The following is a 12,400-nucleotide window of genomic DNA, read 5'->3' as shown; positions in this document are numbered from 1 at the left end:
CTGTAGCTGAGATCTGTGTTCTTGTCCAAGGTAGGTTTCTCCCCCACCCCTTAACTACTTTATGCAGATAAATCGGCTTCCAGATTGGCAGAGCCCCTCCCGCCGGATCTGTGCTTCGGGGTGGGTGGGAATTGATTTAGTAGTGAATTTGTCTTTTGACTGAGAATGGGCAGAGTCTCAGAAACAACTGAAGAGTAGAAATGGATTTTCCACTTCAGTATTTTAATTTCATTTTACTAAGTCTGGACGATAATGCATCCTATTAACTCTGTTTTTAAAATTATTATTCCTGAGTGGGTGCTAATTTATAAAGGGGTTTAATAAAACTTTTCCATATAAAAATTAATAGAGGGAGAAGTCTGACTCACTGAGGAAAAAATATTGTGTACATTGTGTGTCATTTCAAATGGCTGTCCAAGCCAGAAATCCATATATTATCTTAGGAATTGAATTTACTGGACACTGCATGTGGCTTTTGCTCTTCCTTTCCTCCTTTGCACTTCCTCCCCTTTAGATGGCAAGTTTTTAAAACCAGATTTTCATTTTAAGTAAAAACTAGAGGAATGTTTGAATCTGAGCATCAAAAAGGGAAATAGCATAGGTAATATTTGCCATCTCTTTACCCAGGTCTAGAAGACTGCATAATGGCATGATAATGTGCAATGCTGTGATTTCTTTGCTATTCGGTTATTTTCCTATTCTCATTCAAAGAGATATTTAGTTTCTTCTTTTTTGTTTCTCTGCTATTCAATTATTTTTCCTGCTCTCTTTTAAAGAAATACTTAGTTTCTTCTCTCTTCTGTCTGTTCTACCTCACCATAAAGTTTTCTTGGACATTTGAGAAAAATCTCCAAATCCTTCCAGTTTGCTTTCCTGCTAAGAAAAATCTCTGTTACAATCAATTCGAGAAAACTCTGCTTTTCTTTTCCTTTTAAACATTTTCGTGTTAAGTCAGTCTGTGGCACCATGTTTGATTTCTTTCTCTCCCTTGTCCGGGTGGAGACTGAGACACTAGCTGAATTCCCTGGGGGTGATTGGATGCAATTCGCTGAAAGTAGACAGGCACGTCCTGGATGTTAGAAATTCACTTTTTCTCAACGTGACAAGGCCGCCTTCGATCTACAATTGTATTTGAATGGGCAATGAGCGGAAAGATCATCATTAAGCCTGCTTCTACTTTAGCAAAATAACGAGAGCCTTCATTTGCACACAAATGTTCATAAAACTCAGATTCCCTGCAACTCTTTAATAAAAAGAGATGGCTGCATAATTTAAACTGGAAGTGAGAAGGCAGAGAAAGAGAGAGATGGGGGTTTCAAAGGCATCCCCTCCCATCCCCCAAAAGGTCCATGTGATTGAGTTGACTTTTTTTTTTTACTTTAAATCTTAAATAAGATGTGAGTTGTAACAAGAGGATTGGCACTTACTCTGTGACCCTTATAATTGGATTAAATATAGACTGAGACGTACAAAAACACACCAAGATTGACACCTGCCAACTGGACTTTCTTATGATTGATTGTGATGCTTCGTGCTGGCAACAATAATGAAATAAATTGTACGGATAAAACAGCACATTTGTCATTTCCGTGCCATGAGTGAGGAAGTCAACGAGTTAGGCAAGCTGTTAGCTGACAGGCGCAAGAGGGAGGCAAGCTAAAGAGATAAATAAGGATTCCAGGCATTGACAGGACAAATTATAACTTGTCACAACCTTTTTAAATTCAGAAGTTTTCAATTAACATATATATTGCTGTTACATATAAGATAAGGGGGCACCGACATAAACACTTGTGAAGGTCTGGGACCTCCTCCCTCACCCCAACCCAGCACCAAGGGCTTGGGCATCCAGGCCTCCCCAGCTGCGTTCATCGGTGAGCCCTGGAGGGCACCCATGGGCCACAGTGCCCAGCCAGTTTGCAGGCACCGCCAGGCTGGGTAAGGTGACTGAGGGTGTATTGGGCTGAGGGTGGTCCTTTCTTTTGCTCCAACCTTTCCTTTACTCATGGCTCCATACCCTTTCTTCACTGAAGCGAGCTCCCAGACCAAGAGAGAACCCAGACAAGGCCTGTGTCCAGGTCTGGCAAGATGAGCCCCGCTCTCTCTGCCTCCCTTAGTTGCTGAGTAGGGAGTAAGAGGTAGCAGGGGCACCTCCCTTTCATGCTCCGAAGCCTCAGCCTCACTAGAGAATCTAAGCTCCTGATCTTGGGGTATCAACAATGGCCACGTCCTGGGGCTAGGCCTAGGCCCCTGAACCCTGGTGTGGCCTGAGGGAGCTCCTATGCTCTGGACTCCTGCTCTAATTGTCTGGCCCAGCGCCACCTGGGTGGAGGTCACAAAACCAGCTCTTTTAGTCCTACCCAGGCTGAGGGGCTGCTTTTCCCTATTCATCCCTTGACTTCTGTTCACAGTTTCAGGGGCTCCTTGTTGGCCCATGGGTGGGGGGGGGAGTCCAGGGGGCAGGTCTCTCAGGGGAGGGGCCTGAGGCCATTCAAGTAGGGTTAGTGAGGTTTAGGAGGAGCAAAGCTCAGGAAGTACCAGGTGGGGCATCTAGTTAGGGGTGGTGGTGGGATTTCGGATGGAGTCTAGGGTCTGTGGCTAGAGACCAATGTGGGTAAAATTTGACGTGAGTTTGACAAGTGTGTTGGGGAGTGTAAACTCCTTAACGGTTTCCAAGCCCAAAGGAGGCTGAATTCTTAGTTTTACGATTAGTCTCACCCGAGCTAGACTCTGGACTTCACGATGTCTCTCGGTATTCCTGGTCACCTCTGCTTCGGGCCGTCGCCAAACTCCAGATGGAACTTCGGAAAGTTAGCGGCGGGAAGTGAGTATCCCTACGAGCAGAAGCGCGGCCTGGGCGGGAGACTAGGGTGCTGAGCAGGGCCTCGCCCTCGCCCAGCCCCGGAGCTCGAGGCCGCTGGAAGCTGGGCAGGTCCGGTTCCAGGAGGGCCGGTGAGGCCGGGCCTGGGAGGGCACCGTGGTCCGCCTCCGCCGCCTGCGCTCCGCTCCAGCCAGAGTCTCGCTGCGTGATGCCGGGAGCCCGCGCCCTCGACCTGGTCCTCGTGAGGAAGAGCCCAGCCTTGCTGTCGAGGCCGTTACCTGTCACCACAAACACTCTCTGAAAAAGCGCGTCAACTCCACGCTCCAGCGTCCTGGATCCTGCCACCAAAAGAAACGCCGCAAAGCCGCGTCTTTCCAAAAATGGAGACAGAGAAGAAGGGGAGGGAGGAAAAGGGAGGCAAAAAACAAGTTACATGGAATTAGTTGGAAGCGCCCGCATTCCCCAGCGACCGCAGCCATTAACATTATAATCTCAAACGCCATTTTTTATGTAACACTATTGTTAGTAAATCAACTCTTCAGGTCCTCTGAGATGCTGACCCCTGGCAATTCAGTGAAAGTGTAATTATCTCCCCGAATCTTGGACAGATTTAAGAGATTACATTTCAACTAAATCTATATCAATGCTAATTCTCCCCCCCCCACCCCCACCCTGCAGGTGCTAGGCACGGGAAATGGCGTCAGGCCCCAGCAGAACGCTTCACAAAGAGGAGAGGTCTTGCTGCGTACAGGGCCAAAAGAAATGAAGCCCCACATAAAATTACACTTTTTTTTTTTTTTTTTGCTACAAAACCTGGTTCTTATATAGCAAAGTTAAACAAAGCAGCTATGCTAAATTAGCGTTACATAAAGGCGAGTTTAATGCTCGGTTACAGTCAACTGGTGTATCTCTGATGGCTAATTGTCTATCAAAATTAAAGAGAAAAGAACAAATGATTCGTTATAAGAAGGTGTTAAAAGCTTCAACAAAAGGACATTTCACAAATATAATATCGGCAGCTCAGAGATTGCCCGCGGGGTTGTTCAGGCCCCAGCCCTGCGCAGCTATGAAAAGTGGGGTGCGGGGTGCTATTTGCCTGGCAAGAGCTCATTTCCTCCCAAATGGGTATAATAAAAACCCGAGAGGCGATATTAGTGTAAAGATCGGGATTAGTCCTAATCGGCGCAATGCACGCGGGCTTCAAAGGCGACCCCTACTCTCTCTGCCCGGTCTAGGGGCGGAGGGCGCTTTGCCATCCCCCGAAGACACCACATCCAACTCGCTGCTGCCTCAAGTTCAGGGACAAGAGGGAGCGAGCACGGGTTCGCAGTAGTTTCAACAAAGAAGAGCAGGCTCCGCGGGTTCTGGCTCTTCCCTGCCTTCTCCGGGCTGGAAGAAGACGGTACCGGCTCTCTTGGGGGATCTCCAAAGCTAGGGCACGTGCCTTTCGGTCGCACGGTGCTGGCCTCAGGGGGCGCAGGCTGCTGCAGCCACCCCACCCTTTTAGGCTGGGGAGGACACAATATAAGATGGCCCCCTTCCCCAAGGCGACACCAGATCTAGAGCTCCGGGCATTTTCGTTGTTCAAAGTTAATTAAACCTGAAAGCAACCAAAATGCGCGCGCTAGGCGCACGGAGGCCAATCCCAGACTCGCGCGGTAGCCGGACAGCATCGTCGGAACCCCGGCTCGCTCACTCTGCTATACTAGAGTCGCTGTAAGACAATCTGAGGCTGGGGAATAAAAGCCGAAACCAAATCAGGCAGCAAGAGCAACAAACCGTCTGGAAAATGGACCCACAGAGCCGCAAGAATCTACTTTTTTTTTTTTTATCGTTAACAACTTGTGTCCTAAAGAAAGTGCATTGAAGATAATTGAAATGATTACAATTCATTGCTGCCTGACTTTGAATATGAACAGTCACATAATGACATCCCCTGCCGTACAACAACAGTTTAATTTCCATTATCCGACTTCGGGATCCTAGCGCCAGCCGCCGGAGCAACGCGGCTCTAAGTCAGAAATCTTGGCTCCTGCCTGCATTATTCATTTCGGGGACGTGAGGGTTGGATAGGGTGGAAAATGGGTTTGTTCCTTCCTCACCCCAAAACTTGTTCTGAAAATCCCAGGGACTAGGGAGCACAGGAGAGCCGACAGCCGAGACAATCGCTGTCAAGACGCACCTTGCCCGAGGGGGCTGCGGGCGATGGCAAGGTCGTTGTCCCCAGGGGTTCTCAGACCCTCAAGGGACAGGTGTCCCAGCTCCCACCCTAACCCCGCCGGGTCTAGGGAGGGCCTAGGCTGGGACCTTCTCTCCAGGTGGCCCTCTCAGGGATGGGGGCAGGGGACAGCTGCCTTTCTCCCTCTCCCCTTCCTTCCAGCCCCCGTGTCCTTTCCTTCTTTCAGCTTCTGAGTTCTCAGGCTTGCGCTAAGGGCAGGGCAAGGCTGACTCCGGGGGCCCTCTCGAGAATTTGGAAGCTGTTTTGGCCTTGAACTTGCCCCAGCTTTCCCTGCTGACACCCACGCCACACGACACTAGGGAAGGAGAGGAGCGAAGGAAGGTAGGGTCTCTTTGCACCGCGGGGACGCTGGCGCTCACCTTGGGGCGCGGCCTCGGCCAAATCTCTGGGCCAGAACTTGGGAGGGGCCCGTGGTGCTCCGGGCCGAGGCCATCGCTGTGCGCAAGCGTCGCTCAGGCCCGCCGCCCCCTCCCCAGGCATAGGGTCCAGGGGACAGACCCTGAACCCCTCTCCGCGAAACTACCGCCTCTAAAAAAAAAAAAAAAAAGACCATCTGGTAATTGTCTTTCTTTAGATCTTCCCTTAATTATGCTTTTAATTAAAGATGGTTCAAGGCACTGGACCACATGAAGGGCAGTAATTACAAATTACATTACAAACCCGACAGATGTAGCGGGATCTGCTGGGAAAAAGGTACCGGAATAAAAATTTGACTAAACTTTGGGATAAATTAATCGGCGGCTTGGAGAACAGAAGCACAGTTCTGATTGTGTAGGCTCCAGCCAGGATTTAAGTTTTGTGTCATGACTGTTTTCATATTTCTTTGACGTCTATTGATTTGGAGGCAGCTGCACGCCTTTGTCACAGGAGAGAAGAGCAGTCACAATATATTAGCTTGATGGCATAACTCGAACCGGAGAGGCGAGGGGAGCCGGAGTGACGGGGGCGCACGTGACCCCGCCCGGGGCCTCCCGGCCCAACCCTTACATTAACTTGTTCTAACAGGAATAATGGAGTATTACTACTAATGCTTGGGCTGAAGGTTCATTTCTGTCTAGAACGCGGGCCCGGCCGCGGCGGGGCAGGCCAAGGTGTCTCCGCGCCCCCTCCCCACCGGCCCGGCGCGGCTCCGCGGCCGGCTGGCCTAGGCCGGGCTCCGTGGCGGTCACACCCGGCTTCCGGACTCCCAGCTCCGCGTCCACGTCGAGGGGCGCCGTGATGGAAGAAGTTCCGCGGCTCCCGGGCCTGGTCCCCGAGGCGCCAGGCCAGGTCCCCATCTCGGCCTCTCTTGGGGTCCTCCCGCAGGCGGGGTCAGGGCTGGAGGACCCCGGGCGGGAAAGGCGACCGCCTGGCGGGTGCCCGGCCTGACCTGGCGTGCGCGGCCGCCCGCTCGCCCGCCGCGGGCTCGGAGCGTACAGAAGCGTGACGCAGATTGTGAAAACAGAAGGGAGGGAGCTGGGTCATTTCCTTCGCTAATCATCGCCCCCGCCGGCTCCTTCCTCCACGCGCACCCCAGCCCCGCCGCCGTCCAGCCCCGAAAACGCTTCCATGCCAGAGTCTGACTCACTTTGAGCCAGTGGCTGCACTTCATGGAAAAAAATATACGTGCCCATCACTCACCCGTCTATTTACAGCGCCGGTGCAGTGTCCGGGGGAGCACGCATGGACAATTAAACACGCCCACTCACGGCTTTCTGTTACCCACTTGCTTTCAAAAATTGATACAACCCTAATTTTGACGCAAAATCCTTCTAATACACCTTGCCAGAGACGAACACTCACCGAAAAGGTGTGTTATCCACGCCTGATTTAAAGGAAGAGAGCAGGACTGTCGTTGGAGAAGACCCAGCGGCCTGACACCTTCTCTCCCTGCGGGGGAAGGAAAGTTTTTCTTTTGATTCGTCCTCTCACTATGTTTTTCTTTTCCTTGGCGTTACAGTTTCTGAGAGGAATGTAAATATTTTGACTGGAACTCTGCAGGGGCCTTTTTAAACACCAAGCACAATCATCTGTAGAATACTGTAGTTCATAGTTTCAAAACTTGGGTGTTAGATTCTCTCTTGTTGAGGAAACTCACAGAGCTAGTGGAGACCACTCAACTCCCTGTTTGTATAATGAAATGAAGTATTCCCTAGTGTTTGTTCAGATTTTAAGGACTACCTGTCACTGCTACTTTCCAATTGTTTGCAGGGAAGAAAAATCAGTCTAATAGGACTTTGATAGGGTTGTGGCAAGATCAAATTTCACCTTGCTTCACTCTTATCTCTTTTACCTCTCCTGCTGTAGGACGTGTATGTGATGTGTGCAAAAATAGAAGTGATTTTTGAAAACCTTGAAGACCTGTTTAGCTCTTCTGTGTGTTTGAAGTGGGGATTTCTTTCTTTCTGCTTTAGTATTTGATAAAAAGCATATATGCTGAAACATAATGCAAACTTCAGAGAAGCTAAAATAAGGAGGAAAATAGGACGAAGGAATTTCCCTAGCTTCTGTATGGAGTACAAATAATATAATGAATGTCTTTTCATTCAAAATGAAGCAAAAATTGCCAGGGGGCATAAGGCATCACGTGTTTTTCACATGATGCATTTTCACATGTGTTTTTTCCAAAAAATACATATCAAACATTCCCCAGTATCAATGTATCTGTGATTTTATAGTCTGAAAATATTTCTAAACACAGATATGGTATAAAAAATTGACTTCAGCTCTGTTTTTGTTGTTATTAAAGTGCTAATATCTTATTCTTAATTTAAAATTTTTTTGGTTTTTTTTTTTTTTTTTGAGGGAGAGGTAATTAGGTTTATTTATCTTGGGGGGAGGTACTGGGGATTGAACCCAGGACCTCATACATGCTAAGCATTCATTCTACCACTTGAGCTATACCCTCCCCCCTTATTCTTGATTTTTAAATATCTGCACTGTTAATGTCAGTTGTAGCCGTTTTAGGGCCTGGATGCTCTAGGAAGACAAGCTATAATGTATTTATTTCTCTGTCTTATTCTCCTATAATTTAATGAATACTTTACATAAAACATTTTGGGCTCCTTAAGTCCTTTCAAAAATCAAATACTTTATGTTCATGAAACATAAAACTGAAAATTTTTGTTTTGTTTATAGCAAATTCATTTAAATGAAATAAAGCATAGTGCTGAGAATTTAATACAGTCTTACACAATGCTGACAAAAGTGCTTGAAAACATAAAAGAGATAATGCTGTTACAACTGCCTATAACGTTGCTTGTGGTCCTAATTTTGTGTGTGTGTATATAAGGAATCTGAGTTTTTCAGCAAATGTTATTCTGTTACTTCATTCTATGTTTTTATAAGAACATTCACCTCTGCTCTGTTTTGCCTTGCCGTCTTCTCATAGCTTATGTGTGCGCTATGAATTTCAATAAATATAGATTACTGCTTAATAGAGTAAAGAATGGCTACTCTATATCTCATTGTTCTCTCTTTACAATCTGCTATAAAAACATTTTTTCTTTACAAATCTCATTGCAGCTACTTCCCCTCAATTCCATGATGAAAGTAAGTGGCAAATGCCATTCAATTTAGTGGCACTCAAGCACAGGGAATATAAAGATTTTGTTCAAAGACCCCTTCAAATCTATTTTTGGACTTGGAAACAGAACTGGGCTGGAGGCAACTTCAGCACACATCTCTGGCTCCATATGAGGCTACTTGAAGCAGGTGGCTTTGGGGTTCATTTTGGAAACAGAAGACACACATGGAAGTATGTGTTCCTTGACAAGCTATAGTGGACTTCTGGAGGAACTTAAAAAAACAAAGAAACAAACAAACAAAATGCTCTCACTTGCCTATGAGTTTCAGGCAAGGAAGAGTTTCCTCTCATCTTCTTGCCTGCATTACTTTTTCTGTGTTTGGCAGCTGAACCACAGAGCAGCCTGTAACATCTTGCCTTTGGGGACTTCCTGTGGCTTTGCCACATTCCCTGGAGAAGCTCAGAATCCTGGAATCGATGGAGGGATTAAAGAGAGCCACAGCCATCACTCCCCCTCTAATCCATCTGGGGCTGATGCAGTATTGATAACAACCTTTCTGTTGCGTGACAGTTTCAGACCATTCAAATGAGAACAAATAATAGGAATTTGGTAGTGGAGGTGGAGATAAAGTAAGGGCAATTGGTATAGTCTCGTGGGTTGAAACAATTGGTTTCTATTCTGAAATCATGGACCCAAGTACAAAATTAAACTCTTCCCAATCACTTCTTTTAGTGATTTCTGTTCTTTTGAATATTGTAGTGCATTTGGATTGGGGCATTGACACATTCATTTACCAAGAAATCTTACATTGTTCTAGGGCAAGACAGTGCCGTTGCTTGAGTTTTGTAGCTTCAGTTTGCTTGGCTCTCCCTGCTTGAAGCTACTATGTTAGGTAATAAGGAAGCCAATTTGCATTAGATAATAAGAATCAGGGACAAGATAGACACAATGCTGATTAAACAAGGACTCATATCCCATTTTGAAAGCTCCCTAATAACCAAAGCCACAATCACATCAGTAGGTCAAGCAAAAATCTGAAGATAAAATCAATGTTAGTTTTCTATCTTGGTGACAGGTGGAGACCCACCAGAATCGTAGCCAATAAACCCTGTTATCAAGTATCTCACTGTCATCTATGAATTCAGTTATACTGTGGGTTAAATTATACCCCCACCTCCATGATGATGTTTATAGCATCCCTCACTTTGACACAGACTTCCACAGAACAATATGCTAACAATTACAGCTGTCTGACAACTCAGTGGTCTGCTTTGTAAAGTAAGGTGTGTGGAGACATTGGGGAACGTTCAGGTGGGACCTGGGATACAGTGAAGGTTAAATCTGCATGAGCCATGGTTGGGAAATTTGACCTATTCCCCAAACCCTCGATATATCCAGCTATATTAGGATCCTTCAATGAGCTTTTATTTATCTGCTGGTTAATACACTAAATAATTTTAATATAACTACTTTTTAAATATGACTATGCATTCACGTGTTTCAGAATTCTAAAGGTTCAAAAAACATTTTGTGCAAATTCTCCTTCTTATTCTGTCACTCAGCCACCCAGTTAACCATTGGAAGCAACCAGTATTACCAGTTACTCAGTATACCTGAGTATAGGGGAGCTTAAAAAGCACAGAGTCCCAGGGCTTACTTAATAAGACTCTTTGGAGAGAAGGGCCTTTCCATCTGTTTTCAAAACCTTTCCAGAGAGTTCTGTTGGGTTGGGCACTATAGTCTTAACTGATTTCTAGACTACCTTCAAACACTGAGATTTTATGGTAACTGTAATAGTACATGATAATGTAATAGCGTTCCTTCCATACATTTCCATAATGTGTGCAAAGTATTTTCTTTTTTTCTTTTTTTGTTTCATATTACAAATAATCTTTATTTCATAAAAAGTAATACCAGAACATTTTTTAGGTGCTGAGTTTTTTTGGACAAAGTCTTTCTTTCTTTTTTTCTTTTAACATTTTTTTTTATTGAGTTATAGTCATTTTACAATGTTGTGTCAAATTCCAGTGTAGAGAACAATTTTTCAGTTATACGTGAACATACATATATTCATTGTCACATTTTATTTTCGCTGTGAGTGCAAAGTATTTTCAAAACAAGTGTACTTTTTGATTCTCCTTGCAACCCTGTGAAATAAGTATTATTTTCCTGTTCGCTCTCCATTTTACTGGAGATAGAAAGCGAGTCTCAGAGTTTAAGGGACTTAATCAGGGCAACTCAGCTAGGAAATAGCAGAGTCAGGAAGTATGACTTAAGGCCACTCCAGGACCTATAAACACTCTGGTTTTGAGACCATACCCCCAACATCATATCAAACAATAAAATGTGCATTATTTTTTGCTATAAGCTTTTCTGAAAGAATTTTGAATTTTGTTAGGAACATATTATTCATTTTGTTTTCATGATCATATGTAACATATTTGAGTTGCAGCTGGCCTGTTGACATGTTAACATTTTTAGTCATGTAAACACTTATTCGTGCTGACTTTACAGGTTGTTGTTTTTTTTTTTTTTTTCATATTTTAGAGCTGCTAAATTATTAGAGGGAAGGGACTATGTTCAAACACCTTTTAAGTTTATTCCTCTCTCATCTAACAGCCTGTGGTGTGTGTTTCAGGACAGCAGGCAGCTCTGCTTTGTATGATTATTCAGACGTTTAGGATCCTCTATCCCCTAGGACACTGCCTTTGTTTACATGGCTCACAGGTTTCTACAGGTTCTGGCTTATGGGAAGTAAAAAGAGGATACAGGAAGCATCCCATGATCTGTAGGTCTACCTTGGAAGTGGCACACATCCCTTCTTGCATTCCATTGTCCAGAACTTAGTCATGTGTCCACAATAAACTGCAGGCAGAACTGGGAAATGTATCAACCCACGTGCAAAAAAGGAAAGGCTAATGGATTGTGGTGAACTACCAGCGGGATCCACAACAATACACAATACAGTCAGGAAACTGTTAATCCCAATAAGTGACAATGATGGTAGCATGGAAGTTATGAGAAGTGATTGGATTCTGGACATACTTAAAAAATTTTTTTTCCTAATGGATTGGATTGAGTTTTGAGAGAAATAAGAGTCAAGGTTTTAGCCTGAGAAACTGAAAGAATGGATTTGCAATTTGTAGAGAAGAGGAAGACTGGGGCGGCAGTGGTGGGGTTGGGGGTTATGGAGGAAAATAAAGAATTTGGTATAAAATTTGGTATTATCAAAAATAAAGAGTTTGAGATGCCTATTAGATATCCAAGTGGAAATGTCAAATAAGGATTGGATTATGAGTCTGGTGTTCAGGGGATCTGTCCAGGCTGGTGAATTTGGGAATTGTTAACAAAGAGATATTTTTTAAAACTATGAGATTTAATGAAATCAGCCAGGGAGTCAATATAGGCAGAGAAGAAGAGGTCTAAGGATCAAGCTCTGGAGCATATCAGTGTTTAGAGATCTGGGAGTTGAGAAGAAATCAGGAAAGGAATTTAAGAAGAACATCCAGTGAGGCAAGAGGAGAATCAAAAAAGAGTGATACACAGGAGGCCAAGTGGAGAAAGCATGTTAGGAAGGAGAGAGTGGTCAGTTGGCCATCAACTAGAGCATCATATGCTATAAATAGATCAGGTTGGGTGATGACGGAGAATGGACTGTGGGATTTACCAATGTGGAGGTCACTCGGGACCTTGTCATGAACTGTTCGATAGTGTGAACAGTGGGAATAAAATCTTGTTGTAGTGAGATTGCAACATAGTGAGAGAAGAGAACTTTGAGGTGGTGTAAGTACTTCACTGATTTTTGTTGCAAAGGGGAGCAGGGAAATAAGACAG

The sequence above is a fragment of the Camelus dromedarius genome, chromosome 12 (assembly GCF_036321535.1).
Source record: "Camelus dromedarius isolate mCamDro1 chromosome 12, mCamDro1.pat, whole genome shotgun sequence".
Taxonomy (NCBI): domain Eukaryota; kingdom Metazoa; phylum Chordata; class Mammalia; order Artiodactyla; family Camelidae; genus Camelus; species Camelus dromedarius.
This window is presented reverse-complemented; position numbering follows the sequence as displayed.